This window comes from Pistacia vera, unplaced genomic scaffold (assembly GCF_008641045.1).
Source record: "Pistacia vera cultivar Batoury unplaced genomic scaffold, PisVer_v2 Contig852, whole genome shotgun sequence".
Lineage (NCBI taxonomy): Eukaryota > Viridiplantae > Streptophyta > Magnoliopsida > Sapindales > Anacardiaceae > Pistacia > Pistacia vera.
The window spans coordinates 41854-68921 of record NW_022196726.1 but is presented as its reverse complement, the minus strand read 5'-3'; the positions used below and the strand labels follow the sequence as shown (position 1 = coordinate 68921).

Here is a 27068-nt window from a genome sequence, read left to right as displayed (position 1 = left end):
GGATATACTCAAGTCAGAAAGAAAATTGTATATCCTTGATATCCATACATGGCTACCTGATCCTGAGCCACTCATGAAGTAAGGATACTATCAAAAGTTCCTTGATGATGCTGATAGCGTTCAATGCTTAATGTTCGCATCGATGACACCTATGCTGCAAAAGCAGCATGAGAATATGGATGCTTCTTCCATTATTCTACACCTCAAGGAGCTTTTCGAAACAAATGCTCGACATGAGAGGTACAAGGTGTCAAAAGCACTGTTTGGGAGTCGTCTAACTGAGGGGAGCCCAAGTTGGTCCTCATGTGCTCAAGATGATCACACATGAGAGGCTTGAGACTTTGGATGTGGCTTGGATGCAGAATACAAATGGATTTAATTATGCAATCCTTGCCTGACTCTTATGCTCTGTTCAGAATGAATTTCAATATGAACATGTGGAGAAAACCCTGTCAAAACTTTTGAACATGCTGAGGACTGCAAACAGTACTTGAAAAAGTCCACCAAGTTTTACTAGTTACTGCCAGTAAAACAAAGGGTAACGGCAAGGTAAGGCCAAGGCCAAACCCAGGCCAAGCCCAAGCCCAAGCCCAAGCCAATCCCAAGGATAGTTGCTCTTGGCCTGGGAGTGCATAGGGAAGGGCAGGTAGTCTGCTTCTTTTTGGCAAGCCTGGCCACTGGAGGAACTGCAAGGCTTTCCTCGCAAGCAAGAAGAATCAGAGGCTACGACTTTAGGTATTTTATGATTGAGATTAATTTCTCTCCTTCAACTCTTTGGGTCATTGACACAGGATGTGGTACTCACATTTGTACTAATGAGTAGAACTAAGCCACAGTAGAGTGCTCGCCAAGGATGGACCTACGAGTTAGAAATGGAGCACATGTGGCTGCATTGGCTGTAGGGACTTACGTGTTATCTTTGCCTATGGGCTTGTTATTGAACTACTACTGTTTCACGTACCTTCTATTTCTAGAAATATTATTTCAGTATCCGCTTTGGATAATAGGGTAAGTCTTTGAGATATCTAATGGATTGTTGTCCTTTAGTTTGAATGGTATTCTATTGGAATTGCAAGGTTATATAATGGTTTATATGTTCTTGATTTAAACAATAAAGATATCTCAATATTGAAACCAAAAAGCTAAACATAGCGTTAAAACCAGACATATCTCTGGCACTGTAGATTGTGTCATGTTAAGACCGCATTGCAAACTTTAAAGGGATGGGTTTTGGACCCTTTTGACTTTCAGTCATTGAGGATGCGAGTCATGGGTAGGCAAGATGACCAAGTCTCCTTTCACAGGACAAGGTGAAGGGCTACTGAGCTATTAGGCATCATCCATAGTGATGTATGTTTCCACTAATAGTTGAGGCCAGAGGTGATATTATCACTCATCACATTGACTGATATTTCAGTAGATATGGTTATGTCTACCTTATGAGACTAAATGACCTGATAATTCAAGAATTCAGGAATGAAGTACAGAATATGTTGGGCAAAAGTATTAAAGCTCTTCGGTCGGATCAAAGAGGTGAATACTTAAGCTCAGGGTTTTCAGAGTATCTGAAGGAATATGGGATAGTATCACAACTCACCCCTCCTTATACACCCCAACACAATGGAGTGTCAGAAATGAGGAACAAGACCTTACTTGACATGGTTAGGTCTATGATGAGTTTTAGTGATTTACCTACATCGTTCTGAGGTTATGCCCTAGAGACTGTGACTCACGTTTTGAACCGTGTGCCGTCAAAGTCTGTAGATAAGACTCCATATGAGCTATGGAGTGGGTGAAAGCCCAACTTATCTTATCTAAGGATTTGGGGTTGTGAAGCTTATGTTAAAAAACTGACTTCGAACAAGCTGGGCCCAAAATCCTGTAAATGTATAATTGTGGGGTATCCAAAAGAGACCAAGGGATACTATTTCTACCACCCAGAAGAGCACAAAATTTTTGTTGCTCGATCTGGTGTCTTCCTAGAAAAGAAATATTTTCTAAGAAGTACTAGTGGGAGAAAAGCAGAACTTGATGAAGTTCTAGAACCATAAGATACACTAGACGAAGGACGGGATGATGTGCCACAGGAAGTGGTTGAGCATCATGAAGAGGCTACTCCACAACTTATGGATCAAAGTGAACCACCTCAGGTAGCACAGGAGCTACGTAGATCTGGGAGAGTACTCCATGAGCCCGAGAGATAAGGTTATCTCATGACTCAACATGGTGACGTACTAGTCGGATCCAGATTCCGTTAAATGGCTTGAAGCCATGAAATCTAAGATGGACTCTATGTACCAGAACCAAGTGTGGTCTCTAGTGGAACCACCTGAAGGGGTTAAACCCATAGGGTGTAAATGGGTCTTCAAGAAGAAGACTGACATGGATGGCAACGTGCATACTTATAAAGCATGACTGGTTGCCAAAGGTCTCAAACAAATTCATGGCATTGACTATGAAGAAAACTTTTCACCAGTTGCCATGATTAAATCCATTCGGATTATGCTTGCGATTGCTACATATCATGACTATGAGATTTGGTAAATGGATGTCAAAATAGCTTTCCTGAATAGAAACCTTGTGGAGGATGTGTATATGACACAACCTAATGGTTTCGTTCTTGATGGGCAAGCTGATAGGGTATGCAAGTTGCAAAGATCTATTTATGGACTCAAGCAAGCTTCAAGGAGCTGGAACATTCGTTTTGATGAAGCCGTAAAAGAATTCGGTTTTATCAAGAATGAAGATGAGCCTTGTGTTTACAAGAAAGTGGGTGGGAGCGCAGTAGTATTCCTAGTGTTGTATGTCGATGAAATACTTCTGATCAGGAATGATATACCAAACTTGCAGTCGGTAAAGACTTGGTTATCCAAGTGCTTCTCCATGAAGGCCTTAGGTGAAACAGCCTACATCCTTGGAATAAAGATCTATCATGATAGATCACGTTGGTTGTTTGGCCTAAGTCAGAGTGCATATATTGACAAAGTACTGAAAAGATTCAGTATGGAAGAATCCAAGAACAGATTTCTTCTGATGTCACATGGTGTTTATCTCTCTAAGGAATTGTGTCCTAAAACACAAGATGAGAGAGATAAGATAAAGAGGATCCCATATGCATCAGCAATTGGATCCATCATGTATCCCATGCTATGTACTCGGATTGATGTCTTATGTGCTTTAAGCACTTGTAGTAGATATCAATCAGATCCAACTGACCGTCACTAGATGGCTGTCAAGAATATTCTTAAGTACCTAAAGAGGACTAAGGATATGTTCTCGGTTTATGGAGGGGAAGATGAGCTCACTATAAGATGATACAGTGATTCTAGTTTCCAAACGGACAAAGATGATTATCGATCGCAATCAGGGTTTGTATTTTGTCTCAATGGCGATGCAGTGAGCTAGAAGAGCTCCAAGCAAAGCACTGTAGTAGATTCTACAATGGAGGCTGAGTATATTGCACTGTCAGATGTGGCCAAAGAGGCAGTCTGGATTAAGAAGTTCATTACTGAACTTGGTGTAGTTCCCACGATTGTTGATCCTATAGACATCTATTATGACAACAATGGAGCAATTGCTCAAGTTAGGGAACCACAGTCTCATCAGAAGTCCAGACACATACTCAGATGATTCCATCTCATCAGAGAGATAGTTAAAAGGAAAGACGTGCAGATTAGTAAAGTGCATATTGACGACAATCTCGCAAATCCACTGACAAAGCCTCTGTCACAACAGAAGCATGAAAGGCACTTGAGATCATTTGGTATTAAATACATGAACGATTGGCTATAGTGCAAGTGGGAGATTGTTAGAGTAGATGTCCTAGAGCCAATCAATTATTGTAGAATTGACTCTTTGTAATAATGTTCATTAATCAATAAAAGGTATTTTGTTCTATATCGCATAAATCATTATTATTGTAATACGTATTGATATATCTCCTTAGAATGGTATAACTGTGACGAGGGTATCAAGTGTTTCAAATCTTGATAGTGAGAACCCTATGAGCACATATGGTGGCCATTCTAGAAACGTCTGCAGCCCCAGTATTATTCTGAAGTAAGGGCACAGATAATACGGTAAGGCTATCATAGTGTTGAACGACCCTGTCGAAAGGCAATGACTGATCTCACTTGTCAAGGTTGTTCGGTGACAACCTTGTGCAATATATGGGTGCTTGATGTAGGCGAATACATCACAGCAAGTTCACTGGACTGACCCACCAGAGGACTCCATATGGATGGTAACCCCAGTGTCTATGGAACAAATCCTCTAACGAATGGTGGTACATGTGATCCTTAGACTTAAGATCACTGGAGCGCCTTGTGCACCGATTGGTGTAGTTTGACACTAGCCTAACGCAGTTCTATTCAGAGTTGTCAATACGGTGGTGATTGGCTGCATCAAGCAGTGTATCAAGACTATGGTGGATAGACAGAGGATTCATCACTCTTGGGTACGAGAGAAGTTATCTCACGCACAATTCAGTATATGGCAATGACACTAAAACTGTGGCCACAGTGGGATTGAGTTGTTGCTCTATCTAGTTTATAATACAGTTCATTGTTCCAGAAACTGAATACATAATATTGAGAGTAACCGAAGGTTGACACTATCTCTATGCCTTCATCTCATCGAGATAACGTATAATGAAAGGATCGAATTGTACGATAACCATATCATTGACAAGTAGCTACTTTACTGAATCTGAATCTATCGAGTGGCCATGATGCCTTGCTAGGGGCCAATCTTGGTCTGTGTATTAGTGAGACGATTAATTGGTGTTAATACTATACACTGCCGGTATGATGAGGAGCCTATGGGTCACACACATAGAAGATAATTTAAGAGCCAAGAAGAAAGAATGACGTTTTCATCTTTTTAGGCGAAAGGGTATTTTGGTAGTTTTATAGTGAAATTAAATTTGCTGAGGTCGTAGCATTTATTTAATTTATTAGAAAAATTAAATAAGTAAAATTACGTTTAAATATGTGTTCGCATATATTTAATTAAATCATCATTATTGTTGAATATTTATATATATATATATATTAATTGATTTTAATTGAGATAATGTTGAAATAAAAATAAATATCTAATTGGGAGTGTTTGGTAACATGGAGTGTTTGGGTTGGAGCCCAAGCCTATTCCATATAGGAATAGAGCAACTTAATTTACTATAAAAGAAAAAGGTTATTTGTAAAATGGGTAAGATTTTTTATTAGTTCTTTTTTCATTGTAAAAGGAAATACACATAGCCCCAAACTCTCTCCCACGGCAGTATTTGATTTCGCCCAAAATCAATTCATTTGATTTTTCTTCTTTAATCTTTAAGCTAAGGAAAATCTAGCAAATCCCTCCTTAGTTCTTTGTGATTGTCTTCGTGTGGACTACGTGGGTTCGATTCTACACTTGGGTCGGTAGCAAAAACGTTCATTGACAAATTTGGAGGAACCTCCAAACGTGCGTATGTTTTTCTAAACTCATGATTAATTTCTGCAGATTTCTATTTTAACATAAACTGTAAAATTATACCTTTGATCTTGGCTCTTTGGGAATGATGCTTGTATTATGATTTTTGTTTTTCTGCTACGTATTTGGACCGTTTCCTAACACCAAACACTTCTCCCACACATCCGATATACCCTACACCTCAGTCCACATGCCTAATGGTACACATGTACCAACCACTAAATTAGGGATTGTCCATCTTAACAACCACTTAGTTCTTCATAATGTCTTGTTTGTTCCCGCTTTCTGTGTCAACCTCATATCTGTTTCTAAACTATGTCAAGATAATGTCTGTGTTTTAAAATTCTTTCCTAACAAATGTGAGTTTCATGACCGTTTGACTGGGAATCTGATAGGCTCAGGTAAAGTACACCATGGGCTTTATTTTGGATAGGTGACTCTGATGCTAAAAACTTCATGTCTTGTATTATTGATAATAAAAGTTATGTTTGTAATACAAACATTAATAAAAATCTTTTTATTTTGCATCAACGTCTGAGTCATAGTGCATCTATTCCTCAACCCAATTGTCATGTTCGTCCTATTGCAAAATAGTCCCGCACAACATTTCTCAAACACACCTTCCACCACACGCATTTTTTCCTTAGTTCATACGAACATATGGGGTCCATATCACATAGCCAATCACGATGGCTCTAGATTTTTTCTAACAATCATTGATGATTACTCTCGAGGAACTTGGGTCTACCTCATGCAATCTAAAACACAGACACTCGTTCACATCAAACATTTTTTGTCAATGGTCAAAACCAAATTTGATCTTTCAGTTCAACGAATTCGAACAGATAATGTTAGGGATTTTTTTAACACTCAATGTTCAACCATGTTCTCTTATCTTGGTATTATCCATGAGAGCTCTTGTGTCTATACACCTTAGCATAATGGCATAGTTGAACAGAAACATCGACATCTCCTAGAGGTTGCCTGTGCCCTAAAACACCAAGCCAGCATCCCTAACTCCCTTTGGGGTGAATGTTTGGTCATGGCCACCTACCTGATCAATCGGATGCCGACTTGGGTTCTCCATGGTAAGACACCTTATAAGCTTTTTTTTTCGTAAACAGCCTATAGTTGATCATCTTCAAGTACTTGGGTGTTTATGTTATTCTACAAATTTTTTTTTTTTGGGGGGGGGGGGGGGGGGCATGATAAATTTTCTCCTCGTGCTACTCAATGTGTTTTTATGGGTTACCCAATGCATCAGAAAGGTTATCGACTATATGATCTAACCCAAAAAAATTCTTGGTTTCTAGAGTTATGGTTTTTAATGAAGACTCTTTTCCATTTTTAGACAGGTTCACTTCTGATAAATCTCCACAATCTTCACCTTTTTTGGAAGATCCTTTAGAAGATGCTCTATCAAGACCTCACTATACCATGCATCCCATCTATGATATAGAATCCCATCCATGATATAGAACCCTTCATGACCGCCTCAGAACTCTTAATTCTTCTCTAGAGAAACAGCATACTAGTCCACCACTACCTTTGGATAATACTCTTATAGTCCTTGTCCCCCCTCAGAGACAATCCCCAAGGGCCACTTGCCCACCTATTTGGATAGAAGATTATGTTTGTACTACTATTCAAACTACCATAGGTACACCTTACCCTACTTCCAACTATGTTACTTATGACAGACTATCCCTGCCCACAGGATCTGTGTCAATCAGATTTCTACGTAGCAAGAGTCTTCCTGTTATTCTGATGTTGTTCCCCATGCACATTGGAGCCAGGCCATGGCCGATGAACTCAGTGCTCTTTCTCAGAATCATACATGGGATCTTGTCCCACGTCCTTCTAACAAGAAGCCCATTGGTTGTAAATGGGTTTACAAGATCAAACACCGTGCCAATGGTTCAATAGAACGATACAAAGCCCGTCTCATTGCAAAAGGCTTCACTCAACGAGAAATGTTTGATTACCATGACACCTTTTCCCCGGTGGACAAGCATGTTATTGTCCAGGTTTTCTTATCTGTTGCTGCCATACGTGACTGGACTCTTCATTAGATGGGCGTCTATAATGCCTTCCCTCATGGGGATCTTCATGAAGAAATCTACATGGATCTTCCTCCCAAACTACATAGATAGGGGGAGAATCTGGTATGTCGTCTATGTAAGTCCTTGTATGGTTTGAAACAAGCATCCTGCCAATGGAATGCAAAATTCACAAAGGCTCTAATGAGCATGGGCTTCACTTAGTCCAAGCATGACTACTCTCTCTTCACATGGCACAAAGGTACCACCTTCATTGCTCTTATTATTTATGTTGATGATATCCTAATCACCAGGAACAATGAGGATAACATTCGTACCCCTAAAGAGCATCTCAATAGACATTTTTGTATAAAAGATCTGGGGGAGCCAAAATACTTCTTGGGCATTGAGATTGCATGATCACCAGCATGTATTTCTTTTGAGTCAAAGAAAGTATGTTTTAGAGCTTGTGTGCAACTCTAGTTTATCAACATGCAAGCCCAACACCATTCTTGTGGAACAGAACACCAAACTCACATCCCAACAATATGATCATGAGACAACCTCTTCAAAAAATGATCCTCTGTTAAACGATCCATCTCATTATCAGAGTGGGAAGACTTATTTATCTCACCATGACCAGACCTGACATAAGTTACGCCATTCACATATTGAGTCAGCTCATGCATGGGCCAAAATAGTCTCATATGGACGCAGTGATCAAGGTACTTAAGTATTTAAAGGTGGACTAGGACTCCTTTTACCACGAGGTGGGAATTTGGACCTCACAACATATTGTGATTCAGATTGGAGTACATGTCCTATGATCAGAAAGTCTCTTACAGGATTTTGCATCAAATTTGGAGGGTCTCTCATATCATGGAAACAAAAAGGCAATCAACAGTATTGTTTCCCTCAGCTAAAGCGGAATATAGAGCCATGGCAAAAACAATTTGTAAAATTGTCTAGATCCTTAGATTATTGAAAGATTTAGGAGTGTAAACAAGGAGACCAGTCACTTTATACTGTGATAATAAAGCTGCCAATGATATCGCAACAAATTCAATTTTCCATGAAAAAACCAAGCATATAGAGATTGACTATCATTTCGTCAAAGAAAAGATTCAGGAAAGGATTATCACGACCATGCACATACAAACCTCGAAACAACCTTCAGATATTTTCACTAAACCTTTATGCAATCGTCAGCATTCTTATTTATCACACAAGTTTGGGGTTTTCGACATCTACAAATCACCAGCTTGAGGGACAATGATGAAATATGGAATGCTGAAGATATTCATGTTGGAATCAAGCAATTATTGATTTGCATTTATTTGATTGATTACTATAATATTTTGTAATTAAGTCTTTATTATATTTCCTTTACTGTATTATTTCATTGCCTTTATTGTATTCAAAGCCACTATATAAATTGGCTAATGTACTCATTACAATATGTGAAATGTATACAAAATTACAGTCTTCTATTCTCTCTTTTCTTGACATTCTTCAGCACTGTTTCTGCTACTTTGTCAAGTTTCCCTCTATTGGCATTTTTCGACGGTCTTCTGCCTCTTTTGCCTTCCTTCCAACTTAAACTTTGACAAAAATCAATCACATTGTAAACATATAATTGACATTTTTTTCCCCTTTGGAGTTTAGAAGAATCATCACAATTATTTGGGAGTGTGTGTGCCAAAAAATGACTTCGGTAATTCTGTTGCATGAGAGGTTTACCAAAAAGAGATTCACTTGTATTGGAAGATTCATAAAATATATGCGGAAATATATGTTATTGAATAAGGTGGAGGCATCATCAAGGGTATTTTGGCTAGTTAGTGGGTGTACTGAATGGTTTTTATATTTGAAGGGGTATAAGAGAACTTTTCAGTTAACAAAACCCTACCAAAAGTTAATAGGTTGGGGTGTTTGTGTTAACCTAATTATCTTTTCTATGCACTTGTAATGTTACAATCTTTGAGGAGGTTAGTATAATTAACTCTTCTTAAATAAAAAGAAAGATGAATATGTGGGTAAAAATGTAATTGTAGATGTAAGACAAACTTTTTTATTTTACTAAATTTTTAATGTAATTTTATCCATTTGTTGGAGGCTATTGATCAAATAAGTGAGGTTCAAAAATCACTTCCCAATATAATATTACAGTAATATTATTTTAAGCCCCATTAAAATTTTGATGCCCCTTTGTTCTTTGAAATTTTTGTCGTGAAACTAGAAAGGGTATTGTGCATCATATTGCCCATCAAACACTCAAACAAACAAGAATAATGTTATGATTACAATTAAGTCATACAATCAGACAAAAATTCTATAAATTTTTTTGTAAAATAACTACTCTGTCTTATGTTTTTTGTCTGAATGTATGATTGATTGTATGATTTAGTTGTAAGCATAGCATTATGATTTAGTTGTAAGCGTAGCATTATCCAACGAACAAATAGACAAGTCGCATGTGACGAGGGAGCTTTAGTTTGTGTTAGTAAACGGTCCCATATACGCAGCGGAAACAAAACAAAATTAATGTAGAGATCATTTACATGAGCCAAGATCAAGGGTATAATTTTACAATTTATATTAAATAAAATCTGCAGAAAAATAAATCTGAGTTTAAAGAAAACAAACGCCCATTGGAGGCTCCTCCAAATTTGTCGACGAATGTTTTGCTACCGATCCAAGTGTAGGATCGAACCTGCGTAGTCCACACGAAGACAATCTCAAAAAGAACCAAAGAGGGATTTGCTAGATCCTCTTTTGCTTCAAGATTAAGAAGAAAGCAAATCAAAAGGAATTTGATTTAGGCTAAAACCCAAAACTAGCATGGGAGGAGATGGGGCTACTGTGTGTGTTTTTAATTTCAAGAGAAATCAATTAATTCATTAATTAACACACACTTTTCTTTTTATAGTTAATCAATTTGCCCTAATCCCATACGGAATAGGCTTGGGCTCCAACCCAAACGCCCCATGTTGCCAAACACTCCCAATTTAATATTTTATTTTTCCATAATTATCTCAATTAAAATCAATTAATATATATATTTAAATATATATATATTAACATTTAACAATAATGATAATATATATTTAAATGCGCGAACACACATTTAAACGTAATTTCACTTATTTAATTTTTCTAACAAATTAAATAAAGGCTACGACCTCAGCAAATTTAATTGCACTGTGAAATTACCAAAATACCCTTTCGCCTTAAAAGACGAAAACGCCCTTCTTTCTTCTTGCATCTTAAATTGTCTTCCATTGTGGTTTGACTTCAGGCGCCCCTCATTCGCAGTGTTAGTATCACAATAACACCAATTAATCGTCTCACTAATACACAGACAAGATTGGCTCCTAACAAGGCATCAGGGCCACCCGATAGATTCGATTCAGCAAAGTACAACCAGATTCAGATTCAGCAAAGTAGCAACCAGATTCAGATTCAGCAAGGAGCAACCTGTCAACGATAGGTTACCATGCAATTCGTTCCTTTCATCATACGTTATCTCGACGAGATGAAGGCATAGAAATAGTGTCAACCTCGGTTACTCTCGATCTTATGTATTCAGTATCTGGACCAATGACCCGTATTTAAACTGGATAGAGCAACAACTCAACCTCACTGTGGTCACAGTTTTATGTCATTGCCATATATTGAATTGCGCCGTGAGATAACTTCTCTCACCCGAGAGTGATGAATCCTCTGTCAATCCACCATAGTCTTGATACACTCCTTGATGCGCAATCACCACCGTATTGACAGCTCTTTGTGTCAACTACACCAATCGGTGCATAGCACTCCGTGATCTCAAGTCTAAATCACATGCACCACCATTCGTTAGAGGATTTGTTCCATAGACACTGGGGTAACATCCATATGAATCCTCTAGTGGGTCAGTCCAATGAACTTGCTGCGGTGTATCCGCCTACAGCAAGCACCATTGTTACACCAGGTTGTACCAAACAACCTTGACAAGTGAGATCAGTCACTGCCTTTTGACAGGTCGTTCAACACTATATGAGCCTTACCGTATTAATGTGCCCTTACTTCAGATAATACTAGGGCTACGGACGTTTCTAAATGGCCACCATATGTGCTCATAGGGTTCTACTATCAAGTTTGAAACACTTGATACCCTCGTCACGTTCTACCATTCTAAGGACATATATCAATACATATTGCTAATAATGATTTACCGATATAGAATAAAAGGCCTTTTTTGATATGAACATTATTACAAAGAGTCAATCTACAATAATGATTGGCTCAAGGGCACCTACTCCAACAGTTCATTCCATATAACGAGAAGCAAAATATATTTTTTTTTCTCTTTAAGTTAAAGTGCATGATAATTAATTGTTTATTTATTTCAACAAAGCTACGACACCGAATATTTTGCACCGAAAATGTGTACCGGCCTATGTGTACCCAGGCGCCTGTTTTTCTATCAATTTTTTTCTAGTGAACGGCCGTCCATCAAATTGGACGGTCTTCACTCACAGGACTCCCGTCCATATTATATGGAAAGGGGTCCATATCACACGGATGGGCGTCCCCATTTAAAGGACGTCTGTCCATAAATAAAATATAATAAAAAATTTATAAACATTAGGGACGACCATCCATCCATTATGGACGGCCGTCCATTAATTTTGGATGGGTGCCCACAAATATTGGACGCCTGTCCTTTACCCAAATATGAAAATTAAAAAAAAACTTTGGGGACGCCCGTCCACAATTCTGGACGGCCGTCCCTAACATTTGACGGCGTCCATAAGAAATGGACCCATCCATTATTTGCTTTTACAAATAAAAAATGAAAATATTTGGGCGGCCATCCAAAAATTGTGGACGGTCGTCCTTTCACTGTGGACGGGTGTCCGTAAGGAATGCCCGTCCATTCTTTTGTTGTTTCAAATTTAAATAAAACTATGGACGGCGTTCCAAAAATTGTGGCATCCGTCCTTTATGTGTGGACGGGTCCAAAATTATTTCTTTAAAAAAATTAAAACACTGCGGTCGTCCATAAATGTGACGGTTGTCCCTTCATTGTGGACGGGCGTCCATAAGTAATGGATGCCCATCCATTCTTTATGGACGGCCATCCGTAAGGGTTGGATGCCCGCCTTTAATGTAATTAAAAATTAAAAAAATTAATGTTTTTTTAATAAAAAAATTTTGTTTATTGCGAATAACATTAGCTCTCCAATCACTCTCCTCCAACAAGCGCAAAATTCTTCGAGCGAAATAACCAGCACCAAAATTCTTCGTCCCCTTCTACTTCATCGTTGCCGTTGTTCTTCCTATGTGTTGCGTCTGCATTCCTCAGCCATTTCTTCCTACAACAAACATTTTTTCCTCATTTTCCAACTACCGTATGAAGAACGAAAACTATAAACTTTTCATCAACCAATTTTTACAGTGGAAAGGGAGATTAGAAAGATTTTGTCCAGGTTGTTAACCAATTTATATAACTTATGCATTTATTTAGTTTTTTACAGTGGCAAGGGAGATTAGAAATATTATCCAGGTTGTTAACTGTATTTTATATAACTTATGCATTTATTTAGTGTGTTTTATTTTGGGTGAATATATGTTACAAGAAAAACTGATAAAGAAAATTTGTGGTGGTTGTTATGAATCAGATTCGTGAACGTGAACACTGGTATTGGATTTGCATTAATTATAGAATATGGAAGAGTCTAGTTTGCCTCAGAATATGGAAGAGTCCAGTTTGCCTCAAAATATGGAAGGTCCGTTTGCCTCAAAATATGGAAGAGTCCAGTTTGCCTCATTTCAATGATGTTGAGGTAAATTGTCTCGAAACCTTAACTTTTTCGTTAACATGATTTAAATTTATTGTATCGTATTGTTTATTTTGATGTGTTGTATTAGTACATTCTAATTTTATGTATTAAAAACTATTAAATCAGGAAAATGAACATGATGAATTAGAAGATATGGGATGTGCAGAGGAAGATAGAGCCTTATATTGGAATGGTGTTGTGATTCGTTGATATCTGGTGAAGTTTACAACGGTAGGGTAACAAAATGGGATTTGAAGCAATGATATGTACGCCAAAGAAAGGTGAAGGTGGAGGATGTATATGTGACAGTGGCATGTTCTGTTTTGGAAAGGAGAGATGTAAGTCCAAAATACCTTGAAAAGCAACCTGTTGCCAAAACAGATTGTAGTAGATGTAGTGCAGCTTTGAATGGTGAATGCAAATGGGAAATTAATCAGTTGTACTTGAACATAACCATGATCTTACAAGTCCGACAAAAAGAAGATATTTCAAGGTAACCGAATGATAACACCTTATGTGAAAAGGCGACTTGAGGTTAATGATGTGGCTGGGATTAGACCTTGTAAAATTTTCAGTCATGTTCAGTTAGGCGGAGGTATAGAGAATTTGACGTTTCTAGAAAAAGATTGTAGGAACTACATTGAAAAAGCGAGAAAGCTACGACTTGGTGTTGGAGATGCTTCGCAGTGCTTGAGTTTTTAGGAAAATGCAAAAGGAGAATTCAAATTTCTGTGTACATGATTGATGTAGATGAAGAGAGTCGATTATAGAATGTGCTATGGGTTGATGCTAGATGTGGGCTGCATATAAAGAATTCGGTGATGTTTCACTTCGACACAACGTATCGACGAACAAGTATGACATGCCATGTCTGCTTTTGTGGGGGTTGATCATCATGGACATTCGACTTGTTAGGTTTGTGGGTTAATTTCTCATAAGGACACTGAGACATTTGTATGGCTATTTCGTTCTTGGCTTGAATGCATGGATGTCGCTCCTAATGAATAATCACCAATCAAGATAAGGCCATGCAAAATACAATTGGGATTGTTTTCTCTGGTACAAGACATAGGTGGTGTTTGTGGCATATAATGAAAACTGCCTGAAAAGTTAAGGGGTATAAGGAATATGAATGTAATATCCCACTTGAGGTACGCCTTTAAGATTTGCTGTATAGTTAAAGTTTACTGTTCAGTTTCAATTGAGTTTGTATGTGAGGTTGGTTGAATGGTTGCCTGAATTGGTTGAATTTTGGTGAAGTTTGGAAATCCAATCTTCGCCGGGGCGAAGAAGAAGCTTCGCTGCGGCGAGGAGGAGCTGCACCCACGGTAGGTTCTGCCTTGTTTCGCCGTTGACAGAAATGCTTCCCGCGGCGACGAGCCTAATACAAAGTTTCTTTTTTCTAGAGAATTCTTCTTTTGGGGCACATGACCATTCTACCCCTAATTAGTAGGAAAAGTGGGAGTAAAATGAAAGGAAATTTAATAGAGATTGTGTTTGGATAGGGGTGTTTGTAAATCAAAGGATATAGATGGAATTTCTAAGGAGGGCAGGGGCAAGGGCAAAATGGGAAAGGATGCTTATAATGAGCAAAAAGAGGTAATGGTAGAGAAAGCCTTTATTCATTCCATTCCACCGCCTCTTCCATTTACCTAAGTTCTCTCATTTTCTCCATCCAATCCCAGATTTCTAAGGGATTTAGGAGAGCTTTTGAGTAATTTTGAGTAGAGATTTCATCTAAAGCTCCAGGTAAGGATTCATGCTTTAGATGTGAGTTTTCTTATAGTTTAGTGAAGTCTTATTTGGTTGTTATGTTTCTTGTTGTTGTTTTAGTTGTAGAGAAGACCAAGACAACAAGGAAAAGAAAAGTGCTAAAGAAGTCATCTTTTCACAAGGTAAGTAAATCCAACCAACTTGAGTTTTGAATAAGCTTTTGAGTAGAGATGTATGCAGAGATCAGTATGTAGTATGATTGATGAGAAATTGAGTTGAGATGAGTAGCTATTTTTATGGTTGTTGGATAGACCCATGTTGAGAATGTGTTTTCATGTATGATGAGAAATGATTGAGATGAAGTTTGAGAGATGTTGTGTGAACCTTTTTGGAAGTGCTTTTCTTGACAGGATTATGAGTATTTGAGGAATTTTTCCCCCATTTTGGGATGGCTAGAGAATGAAGTATAGTAGAAATTTTAGTAGAGGGTTTTTATGCAAATGGTTGCTTGATGAATGCCTAGGTGAAATCTGCCCTCACTGCCGTATTTCTAAGTAATTTTTGGGCATCGTACGGATTGAACTGGGCTGAGATGAAAACATAGAAGTTATAGCCCTGTTTCTAAGCTTTAAAACGAGACCAAAACGTAGCAATCCGAGGTGTATAACGCAAGTTATGGCCTTTTTAGTGTGGCTTGTGCAGAATGACTGTTTTGAGGAAATCTTGTTTTGGCATTTCATTAGTGCATTAGTGAGCATGAGCTAGTTATACACTTAAGAAGTATCTTGAGACATAGTAATAATTTGAGTATAAGCTTCTTAAGAGTTTAAGAGAAGAGAATAGAGTAGGTTGTGCATGGGGAACCCGTGAGTAATGGGTAGGTATTCCCGCATGTACGCCGCATTGAGAAGCGGCATGAGTATGAGATAGAGAAGTGGTGCAGCCCGTGAGAGTGCATCGGATGAGGGCTATACCTGATACCCGAGGAGAGAGATTATACACTCACATGGCCAAGGGTTCGAATCCATGCATAACCGAGTCCGATCGGCTAGAATGAGTAGGGTCGTAGAGTGGGAGCGAGTCCCGGCCGTGCCCCCGGTAAGATGGGGTCGTGACTTTCTAAAGAGAGTAGAAAAGAGTTCTAAGGGAAAGAGAAATAAGAGAAGTACCAAAGAGAAATTTAATGAGAAGTTGTAAGGAAAGAGTTAGAGAGAGAGGTTACGGGGATAGATGAGTAAATGATTTTACTTACGGAGCATTATTGTGCTCACCCGTTATTTTCCTATGTTTTGCAGGATCTAGGTGAGGACATGGTCGGATGGATGTCGGCGCTCGAGAGAAGCGGTTACCACTGTCTATATGTTTTTGATGACTTTGTACCATTATAATTTTGTGTAATATGTATATGTTTGTAAAGAATATTATATATTAGTTATAATAAAGAAAATTTTGGGCCCAATTCTTTATATGTATTTTATTTGAGAATTTGAGTAGTAGTGGCTATTACATTTTTGGTATCAGAGCCGAGATTTTTGGGATTTGACAGTATGCCATTCTTCTCGCTAAGACGTCTGATAGCCGACTGTGTAAGTTATATCTTTCCTTACTTTAAGTGTTCTTTTGAATTGATCAAGTATGGTTGTTTGTAGATGAGGCGTCGTAACAGGAGGAAGGTAAAGTGTGATGAATGAGAGAATCCTCCAACCCACCAGAATTGACTCCCTCTACCCTTGATGAACGAGGATTCGAGCCATTGACAACAGTTTAAGCAGAGAGTCAGGGGAGATTTGTTCAGGAGGAACCGAGACTCCTAGTAGAGTACCACCTCCAAGACAAGACGAGAAGGGTCGGTACCTCAGCCAGTACAAACTCGGGGTGATCCGATTCAGGGCTTGAATCAGCACCAGCCGCCAGCATTTAAGGGTACAGGACCCGCTAGAGGCAGAGGAGTGGTTTAAGTCCGTAGAACGGACGGCGGCACTGTTTCCCTGAATGATAGAGAGGATCAATATCTAGTTTCTTGTTTAAGGGAGATGCCCGGATATGGTGGAATTATGGAGGAGACTCACGATATACCTCGATGACCTGGGAGGGTTCAGAAGGTGTTGTTTGAGGCTGAGTACTGAACAGAAGATCGAGTACATAAAAGTCCAGAGTTTATTCACCTGAAGCAGGGGACTAGTACTGTAAAGGAATATTCGTAAGATCAACTCCCTTGCTTGCTTTGCACCCGGGATAGTGTATACACTGGAATTAAGGAGAAACAAGTTTGTGCAAGGGTTGAGATCAGATTTTGCTCGAGATGTAATGACAGGAGTACCACCCCTCATACCTATAGTGAAGCTCTAGCACGGGCTTTAAGGGCAGAGATCTATGTGAACAATATATTGCAGAAGGTTGGCTCTAACAGTACCTAGTGAGCCATCCCCACCTTCAGAGGGAGAGATAGATGCCACAAAGAACAGAGAGTCAGGGCCAAGAAGAAGTTTCAACCAAGGAAAATAGGAGAGGGCAACAATCCAACGGCCCAGGACAGAAGGTTTTCCCCCTTGTGTTAATGTGGGAGGACCCATTCAGGAGAGTGTTTGGAGGATCAAAACGTGTGTTACAGTGCCGACAGTCAGGATATGTGGAGGGATTGTAAAGCTCCCCTTCCATCGATGGTTCAGATCCCTAGAGGTACAAATGCTAGGGTTTTTACGTGGCACAGGGTGAGGCCGAGGCCAGTCCATCAGTCGTAACTGGTCAGTTGTTATTTCATGCTGTGTCTTTATATGTTTTGATTGATTCTGGAGCCACTCATTCTTTTATATCTCATGGAATGATAGAGAGATTAAATTTGAAACCGTTAAAGTGAGTCGCGCCCTTAAGATAGAGTTGCCCGTATGGGGTAGTGTGTGACTCAAAGAGTTGATGGGAGAGTCTGTGGTGATCCATGGTCGAGATTGTAGTTGACTTAATAGTCTTCGATATGCCCGACTTTGTGTTGATTTGGGCATGGATTTCCTAGGGAGAATTGAGTAGAAATTGATTGTCGGAAAAAGAAGACGAGATTTAATCTCGTAATGAGATAGTTTACTTTTGGAGAGGGCCATCGGTTGAGTATGTTGATCAGTAGTGTAAAGCTAGGAAGATGTTGAGAAAGGGGTGCTCTGATCACTTGCTCATGTAGTACAAGTGGTGATGTTCCACAGTCAGAAATTCAGAGGTGCCGATAGTTCGAGAATTTCTGGATGTGTTTCCGAAGACTTACCAGGCTGCCGCCGGAAAGAAGGTTGAGTTTAGTATGAACTTGCACCAAGAACAGCACCTATATCTAAAGCCCCTTACCAAATGGCCCCAGCAGAGCTTCAAGAATTAAAGAAACAACTTCAGGAGCTTTTAGATAAAGGCTTTATCCGACCAAGTCATTCTCCCTGGGGAGCCCCAATTTTGTTTGGGAGAAGAAAGATGGATCACTATGGATGTGTATTGTAATAGAGAATTGAATAAGTGCCAGTGAAGAATAAGTACCTTACCTCTGAATAGATGACTTGTTTGATCAGTTGAAGGGAGCAGCAGTGTTCTCCAATTGATTTGAGGTCAGGGTACATCAGGTAAGAGTGGCTGAACAGGATGTAGCTAAGACTGCTTTTCTACAGGTATGGGCATTATAGTTTGTAGTGATGCTGTTTGGTTTGACTAATGCCCCGCCGTTTTTATGGACTTGATGGACCGGGTATTCCATGATTGCTTGGATCAATTCAACTGGTTTTCATAGATGATTCCTGGTTTACTCTAAGTCGAGAGAGGAGCATGAGGAACATTTGAGAATATGTTGCAAACGGTTTTGAGAGAAAGGCAGTTGTATGCTAAATTTTCGAAGTGTGAGTTTTGGCTCGATCAAGTGATATTTGTGGCCATACGTGTCGAAGGAAGGGATTTCAGTAGATCCGAGCAAGATAAAAGCAATCCTTGAATGACAGAGACCGAAGACAGTAAAGAGGTCTGAAGTTTATTAGGCCTGGCAGGTTATTACAGACAATTTGTTGAAGGGTTCGCCTAGTTGGCTAAACCATTGACAGCTCTTACCAAACAGAAGACTCCTTTTATATGGTCAAAAGCTTGTGAGGAATGTTTCCAAGAGTTAAGAAGAGGTTACAACAGCTCCAGTGTTAGTGATAATCCGTAAATTATACAGTTTTTATTAGATCTTTTTGTCGGATTTCAAGTACTTTCTAGTGCATTTTGACCTGAATTGTTGCTTAATTCTTTACTTTTCGTGTTTCAGATTAAAAATGGACTTTTTGAGCAAATAAAGACAAAATTGGATGTTTTGACTCAGAAATTAGCGGATCTCAGAAGATAGAGAGTTCCGGAGCAGGACAAAGCACGATGAAGCTTGTTCCCAAAAGAAGAGAGCCAAGATCAAGAATCGAACGAAGAAGCAGCAGAGTGTTATTCTATATTTCAGAACTTTCAAGGAGCTTCACCCCGGCGAAGAATTGTCTTCGCCGCATCGATTAAGCCAGAGACGATGGGGATTTCTTCACTCTTCGCCGCGGTGATATCAATTTATTCAGTTTTGTTAAACGCACAGTTTCGTGTTGTCGTGTTTTGGCTGGGTTTTTGGACAAGCTAAAAGAAAACTTAACCTTTTGCCAAAGGATCTGAGCTTTTTAGGTTTAGCCGTTTACAACTTTTCTTAGAGTAAAAACTTTGAGTTTGTCGGATTGTTTAAGGGAGAAGATTCGGATTTTGACTGGAAGATTCATCTTTGGGGAGATTTCTTTTCTTCATCTCAATTTCATTATGCTTAACTGTTTTTACTTCTGTTTTTCGTTTTTATAGTATTAATTTAGCTATGAACTATCTTTTATGGGTTAGGGTTTTGATTGTAGTTTGGATTTTAAATAGGTTAAGTGTTTGATTGTGTTATTTCCATGTGAATAAGCTTTGGTTGTGTGTTACTCTGAAATTGAATGCTGTATGTGATGAACATGAGGATTGGAAATAATTCATGTTAGGCTTCTTGGGTAATCACCATTATAGTATTGATGCTAGAGATAGATTCAGAATTAATGAATCAATTTAGGATTCTTGCGCTGAATGAATTTAGAATTATTACCTTCAATTTGTTGGGTGCGGAATGTTATAGGATGAATAGGAAAACATAGCCCGAGAGGTATGTTTAACATATTAGTGAATTCGATTTACAACCATTGCGCATGAATGTGAACTATGTGTAATTTATAGTTTAACCCATACAAATCCAAACGAAGTCAAAACCCTACCCGTTTAGCTTGAATTGATATTCAGTGTTTTCATCTGCTTCTAATTAAGATTTAATTCTTATTCTAAAATTCATTGTCTTTTTCATTAAAATTTGCTCCCACCAATCCAGGAATCGATTGCTTCAACCTAGAACGTTGGAAACTTAGTGCTTTGCTATATCCTCGTGGAACGATACCTACCCATCACTTTATTACTTGAGCGACTAGTGCACTTGCTAGTTTGCATGTTGTAAGAAATACGCATCAAGTTTTTGGCACCGTTGCCGGGGACTGTTTTTAAGTTAACATTGAGTTTTTCCTTAAGTTTAGCTAGATTGAGTTTTAATTTTTGTTTTTAATTTTCATTGAGTTGTGATCTCACTTTTCTTTCACTTGTGTTCGTTCATTTATGCGAAGAGCAAGACGCAACCATGGGTTCCTGTTGACCTTGAGCTTGAGAGGACTGTAAGAAGACTAACAAGAGAGAAGAAAGAGATATCTTACTGCAGAATCGGAAGAAGCTGTTGTTGAAATGGCTGAATAAGAAAACAGGACACTGAGGAATTTTCAGTTCCCACAGTGAATGGAAGTGGGTCAAGTATTACTAGACCTACAGTCAGCACTAACTTCGAATCAAGCTGGCGATCATCCAGTGATCAGCAATCGGTTAGATTCAACGGTGATTTGAAGGAGGATCCGAATCAGCACATTGCAAATTTCCTGAAATTTGCGACACCTTCAAGTCAATGGAGTGTCAGATGATGCTATTGGCTACGTTTATTCCCATTCTCATTGGGAGATAAAGCAAAGGGGTGGTTAATGGCATTACCACCGAGAACAATAACAACGTGGAATGATCTAGCACAGAAATTCCTGACCAATTCTTTCCTCCACAAGTCACGAAATTGAGAAATGATATCACATCATTTTATAAGATGATGCCGGTCGTTGTACGAGCTTGGGAGAGATCCAAGGAATTAATGAGGAAGTGCCCACATCATGGTTTGCCAGTTTGGCTTCAAGTCCAAACATTCTATAATGGTTTGATGGGTAATGTGCAAACATGGCTGATGCAGCATCAGGAGGGCCTTGCAGAATAAGACACCAGAGGAAGCGTATGAGTTACTTGATTTTTTGGTAAGCAACACATATCAAGACCGAATGGAGAGTTTACAACGAGGAAATCCTTGTTCTTCATGAAGTTGATGCTTTCACAGCCATCTCAGCCCAACTCACCGCACTTCAAAAACAGTTGGGAACTATGCAGGAAATTCTATACAAGCACCTCAACTAACATTGAATTTTTTGCTGAAACCATGTGGGCAGCGAGTGTCAAGTTGGGAACACGTTTGCTTCAACATCTTCATCAAGGGAGCAGTGAACTACGGTGGCAGGAAATCAGAGACAACCGAACAACCATTTTCCAACACATCTAATCCGGGTTGAGAAATCACCTAATATCTGCTTGGGGAAATCAACCCAACAGGTAACCAATGGAACAAGACAAGTCCCAAATAACCAAACCAGGGTGACCAATCAACCGGGAGATTAAAGAGTCGAAGTTGGAGGATATGTTTGGTAAATTCATGCAAGAACCACTGGATTCATGAATGAGACGAGGACAAACTTTGAAACCAGGGGCGTCCATTCGGAATCTTGAGGTACATATGGGCCAATTGGCCGAGAAGCTAAATGATAGACCCAGGGTTCCTCCAGCAATACCGTAACCAACCCACGTGAACAAGCAAATGCCATAATTTTGAGAGTGGAACAGTTTTGGAAGAGGTAGGCCACACTACCAAAGAGGTGGAGCAAACCAGAAGGAAGATTTTGAAGAGAGAATTGATGAAGAGATCATGTTGTGAAGAGAAATCAGGTGATTTGGGGAAGGAAAAAGAAAGAGGAAGAAGGCAAAAGAAGAAGGAGAAATTGCCATTCCCCGAGATACCACCAGAATTGGCACATCACACCCCACCCGTGCCTTTTCCTCAGAGATTGAAGAAAAAGAATCAGGATAAGCAATTTTCAAAGTTCATTGAATTTTTAAAAAAATTGCATATTACATTCCTTTTGCAATGCATTACAACAGCAAATGCCAAGTTATGTGATTCCGTGAAGGAAATAGAAGATGAGGAAACGGTGATGCTCACAGAAGAGTGCAGTGCAATCCTCCAGAAGAAATTACCCCCGAACTCAAAGATCCAGGGTTTTACTATTCCTGTGTTATAGGGATATTACTTTGATCTTGTTCTATGTGATCTAGGAGCTAGTTAAATTTGATGCCCTTTTCTGTTTTTTAGAGATTTGGGAATTGGTGAAGTGAAGCCAACGACAATGTCGTTGCAAGTAGCGGATAGGTCGATAAAGCACCCGAGGGGATAGTTGAAGATGTATTAGTGAAGGTGGGGAAGATAATTTTTCCAGCGGACTTTGTGTGTTGGACATGGAAGAGGATAAGGAGATTCCTCTCATTTTGGCCGACCATTCTTGGCCACGGGGAGACACTGATTGAATGTGCAGGAAGGAAAATTGCTGTTAAGGGTTCAAGATGAAACAGTAACTTTCAATTTTTTTGATGCAATGAAGTTTCCGTCTGAATTGGATTCATGCTTTAGTGTCGATGTGGTGAGTGAACTTGTTATAAATCCATGGAAGAAAACACCCCTGAATTACCTCTAGAACGTTGTATAGCCAAACAAAAACAGTAGAGGTGGGAATACGACTGTGGTTATTATGCTAGGATGTTAAAGCACGTCACCATTGAGGAGAGTCAAGATGTAGATTTGAGGAGTTTGATTTTGACAAAAAGAGGGCAAAGAAAATAATGAAGAAGCTCCAAGGCTTAACTGAAACCTTTACGCCTCACCTCAAATATGTCTTCTTGGAGACTCAGAAACTTTTCCGGTGATTATTAGTGCAAATTTAATGCCTTAGAGGGAAGGTTGATCAGAGTGTTGAGGGAACATATACTAGCAATTGGATGGACCTTCGGACTTAGAGGTATCTCCCCTCATTTTGCATCATAAGATTCTCATGAGGATGACATTAAGCCTAGGGTACACCCACAACGGAGATTGAATCCTTCAATGAAGGAAGTGGTGAGAAAGAGGGTGAAACTCTTAGATGCGGGGATTATTTATCCGATTTCGGATAGTCCATGGGTGAGCCCGGTACAAGTGGTCCCGAAGAAAGAGGGATCACGGTAGTGAAGAATGAGGAGTAATGAGTTGATTCCAGAGAGACGGTGACGGGCTGAGAGTATGCATCGATTACCGTAACTAATGAGGCGACAAGGAAGGATCATTTCCCATACCCTTCATTATCATGTTAGAGAGGTTGGCAGGACATCCTACTATTGTTTTCTGGATGGTATTCAGGTTATAACAAATGGCCATCGCTCCTGAGGATCAAGGAAAAGGACCTCACTTGTCCCTACGGCACTTTTGCTTACAGACGGATGCATTTGGGTTGCAATGCACCAGCAACATTCCAAAGATGCATATGTCAATCTTTGGAGACATGGTGGAACGGTTTTAGAAGTCTTCATGGATGACTTCTCAGTTTTTGGATCATCATTTGATAATTGCCTAACAAATCTGTCTCTTGTTTTGCAGCGATGTAAGAACAACTTGGTGTTGAATTGGGAGAATTGCCACTTCATGTCCAAGAGGAATAGTGCTCGGCATAGATTTCCAAGAATGGGATTGAAGTTGATCGACCAATGACAAGTGATTGAAGCTACCACCACCATCAAATGTCAAAGCAGTCCAAAGTTTCTTGGGGCATGCTTGTTTTTACAGACGCTTCATCAAGGATTTTTCTAAGATCTTAAACCCCTTTGCAATCTATTGAATAAAATGTTGTTTTTGATTTTAATGATGATTGCATGCATGCTTTCCTAATCTCTGAAAAATTACTAGTATCTGCACTTATTATGCAGTTCCCGATTGGGGACTTCCCTTTGAACTAATGTGTGATGATTGACTTGCTTTAGGGGTAGTATTAGGACGAAAAAAATAAAGTGTGCATGTAATTCAGTAGCTAGCAAGACACTCGTTGATGCACACTGAATTACACCACCACTGAAAAGAATTATTGGCTGTGGTGTTTGCTTTTGACAAGTTTCGTCTTACTTATTAGGTGCAAGTTGATGTTTACACGGACCATTCACACTCACACCACACTGGCGAAGCAGAAGCAAAACCTCGGTTGATAAGATGATTTTACTACTTCAAGAGTTGAGTTGGAAATTCGAGACAAGAAGGGGTCAGAAAATGTGGTAGCTGATCACTTGTCGAGAATTGAGAGACCAATCAAGGGAAATAGGTGGAAATGCCAATTAGAGAAACAATTTCCGATGAGAAGCTGATGAGAGTGGAAGAAGCCCATGGTATGCGATTTTGCAAATTATTATCACAAGGGTGCTCCCAAGTGGTATGACTTTCAACAAAAGAAAATTTTTCTCGATTTAAAGTACTACTTTTGGAAGAGCCGTTCCTGTACAGACACTGTACTGATCAAATGATATGGAGATGTGTCCCAGAGGAAGAAAATGGAGAGCATTTTAAGGCATGTCATGAGAAGAGAAGGTAGGTGCCATTTTGGGGGAGCTAGAACAGCAGCGAAGGTGCTACAATCTGGGTTTTATTGGCCAACCCTCTTAGGATTCGTTCGGATGATTCAAAAGTGGTGCCAAGGTCAACGGATGGGAAAATATTTCAAAAAGAGATGAGATGTCGTTGAACAACATCCTGGTGGTTGAAATTTTTGACGTTTGGGGATTGATTTCATGGCTCCTTTCCCAAGTTCTTTTGGGAACACGTATATCTTGGTAGCGGTGGATTATGTGTCGAATGGTTTGAGGCAGTTGCACGCCAACTAATGATGCTAGGGTGGTGATTAATTTTGTGAGGAAGAATATTTTCTCAAGGTTGTGGGTACCACGAGCAATCATTAGTGATGGAGGATCGCATTTTGCAATAGGCAAATGGATGCATTGCTGAGTAAGTATGGAGTGAACATAGAGTTGCAACACCCTACCATCCACAAACGAGCGGGCAAGTGGAACTGTCGAATAGAGAACTAAAGGGGATTTTAGAAAAAAACAGTTTAATGCTCGAGGAAGGATTGGTCACGGAAGTTGGACGATGTCTTTATGGCTATCGCACTGCCTTTAAAACCCAATGGTATGTCTCCGTTCAAATGGTTTATGGGAAAGCGTGCCACTTGTTAGATAGACTTGAACATAAGGCATACTGGGCTGTCCAACAGTTTAACATAGACTTGAAAGCCGCGGAAGAGGAGAGAATGCTGACTTTGAACGAGCTTGATGAGTTTCGTCTCGAGCATATGAAAATGCCAGAATTATAAGAGAAGACAAAAAGGTGCACGACAAGCACATCCGGGTCAAGGCTTGAAGTTGGTAGAAGGTATTTTGTTCAACTCTAGACTTAGGCTTTTCCCCGAAAACTTAAGTCTAGATGGTCCGGACCATTCACTATTAGGAAGATACGTGCATCCGGAGCAGTGGAAGTCACACATGAGAAAAAGGCACTTTCATTTAATGGACAAAGGTTGAAGCATACATTGAGGGGGTGATGAGTTGCAAGTTCATCCCAATCCGGCTTGAAATCCCAACTGTGAGATTGCAAAGATCGAGCTTTCGACTATAAATAAGCGCTCTTGGGAGGCAACCAGTGTTCTTAATTTTTGTTTTTAATTTTGGTTGTTCGAATTTATTAATTTCATTATGAGTTTTGTGATTTTTATGTTTTGGTGTGTTTCAGGTGAAGTCTTGAGCCAAAGAAGGTATAAAATTTCCAGACTTCGCCGCGCGAAGAGACTAAGAAAACCAGGTAAGCTCTTGGACATTTTCGCCTCGGCGAAGAAAGTGTCTTCGCCGCGGCGAAGAACTGAATGATTTGGTGAAAATTTGGGCTAAGGCATTTCGCCGGGGCGAAGAGAAAGCCTTGTACTCTAGGAAGTTTTCGCCTCGGCGAAGAATTTTTCTTCGCGCAGCGAAACCTGGGAAATTTTAGGGTTCATAAACGATGAACTCGCCGCGGTGAAGTGTCTTCTTCGCCGGGCGAAACCTGGAAAATTTTTTTAGGGTTTATGAATGATGAACTTCGCCGCGTTGAAGAAACTCCTTCGCCGCGCGATGAACCTTTTCTATAAAACTCCTGCTTTAGTCTCTTCATTTTCATGCCGCCTTGCATTGAGTTGAGAGAAAAATTTTCACTTCATCTTTGCTTCTATTTGCTTCCCAACAAAATTTCTTACTCCACAACATCACTAACACCAAACAACAACCCTTTTTACACAACAATTTTCGCAAAAATTTTCACAAATTTTTGAATAAAAAATTTTGGGGCTTTTCAATCTGGGTCGTTTCTCCTTCAATTGGTGGTGCATACTCCTTCATGGTGGTAAGATCTCACAAACCCCAGCTTAAATTTGAAATTTTTCAAGTTTCTAAGAGTAGATCTGAAAATTTTGTGTGATTGATTTTGAAGTGTTTTGTGGATGTTGACGTTGTGTTGTTGTTTGAGAAGAGTGGTTTGTGTAGTGCTTGATTGTTAGGAGTGTGGGTTGGATAATTTTGGAGTGTTTGTGTTGAATTGAATATTTTGTTTGGGGGTTGACTGAAAAATTTTTGAACGTGTGGGTTGTTTTGGCAGGTTGGAATGAGTGTGTAAAATCAGGACTGAATCTTTGGGGGTTAAATTAGAAACCGAGTTTAAGGGTATATTGGCTGGAAATCA

At 39.4% G+C, this 27068-nt stretch overlaps 1 non-coding gene and 1 pseudogene across 1 annotated transcript; both read right to left on the bottom strand.

Annotated features, from left to right (window-relative positions):
- LOC116118656 overlaps window positions 1-27068 on the bottom strand; it is a 50306-nt pseudogene that overhangs the window by 6707 nt on the left and 16531 nt on the right.
- Window positions 21207-21310, bottom strand: LOC116118666. Its single transcript, XR_004126194.1, has one exon. It is a non-coding gene; the product is annotated as a small nucleolar RNA R71 (small nucleolar RNA).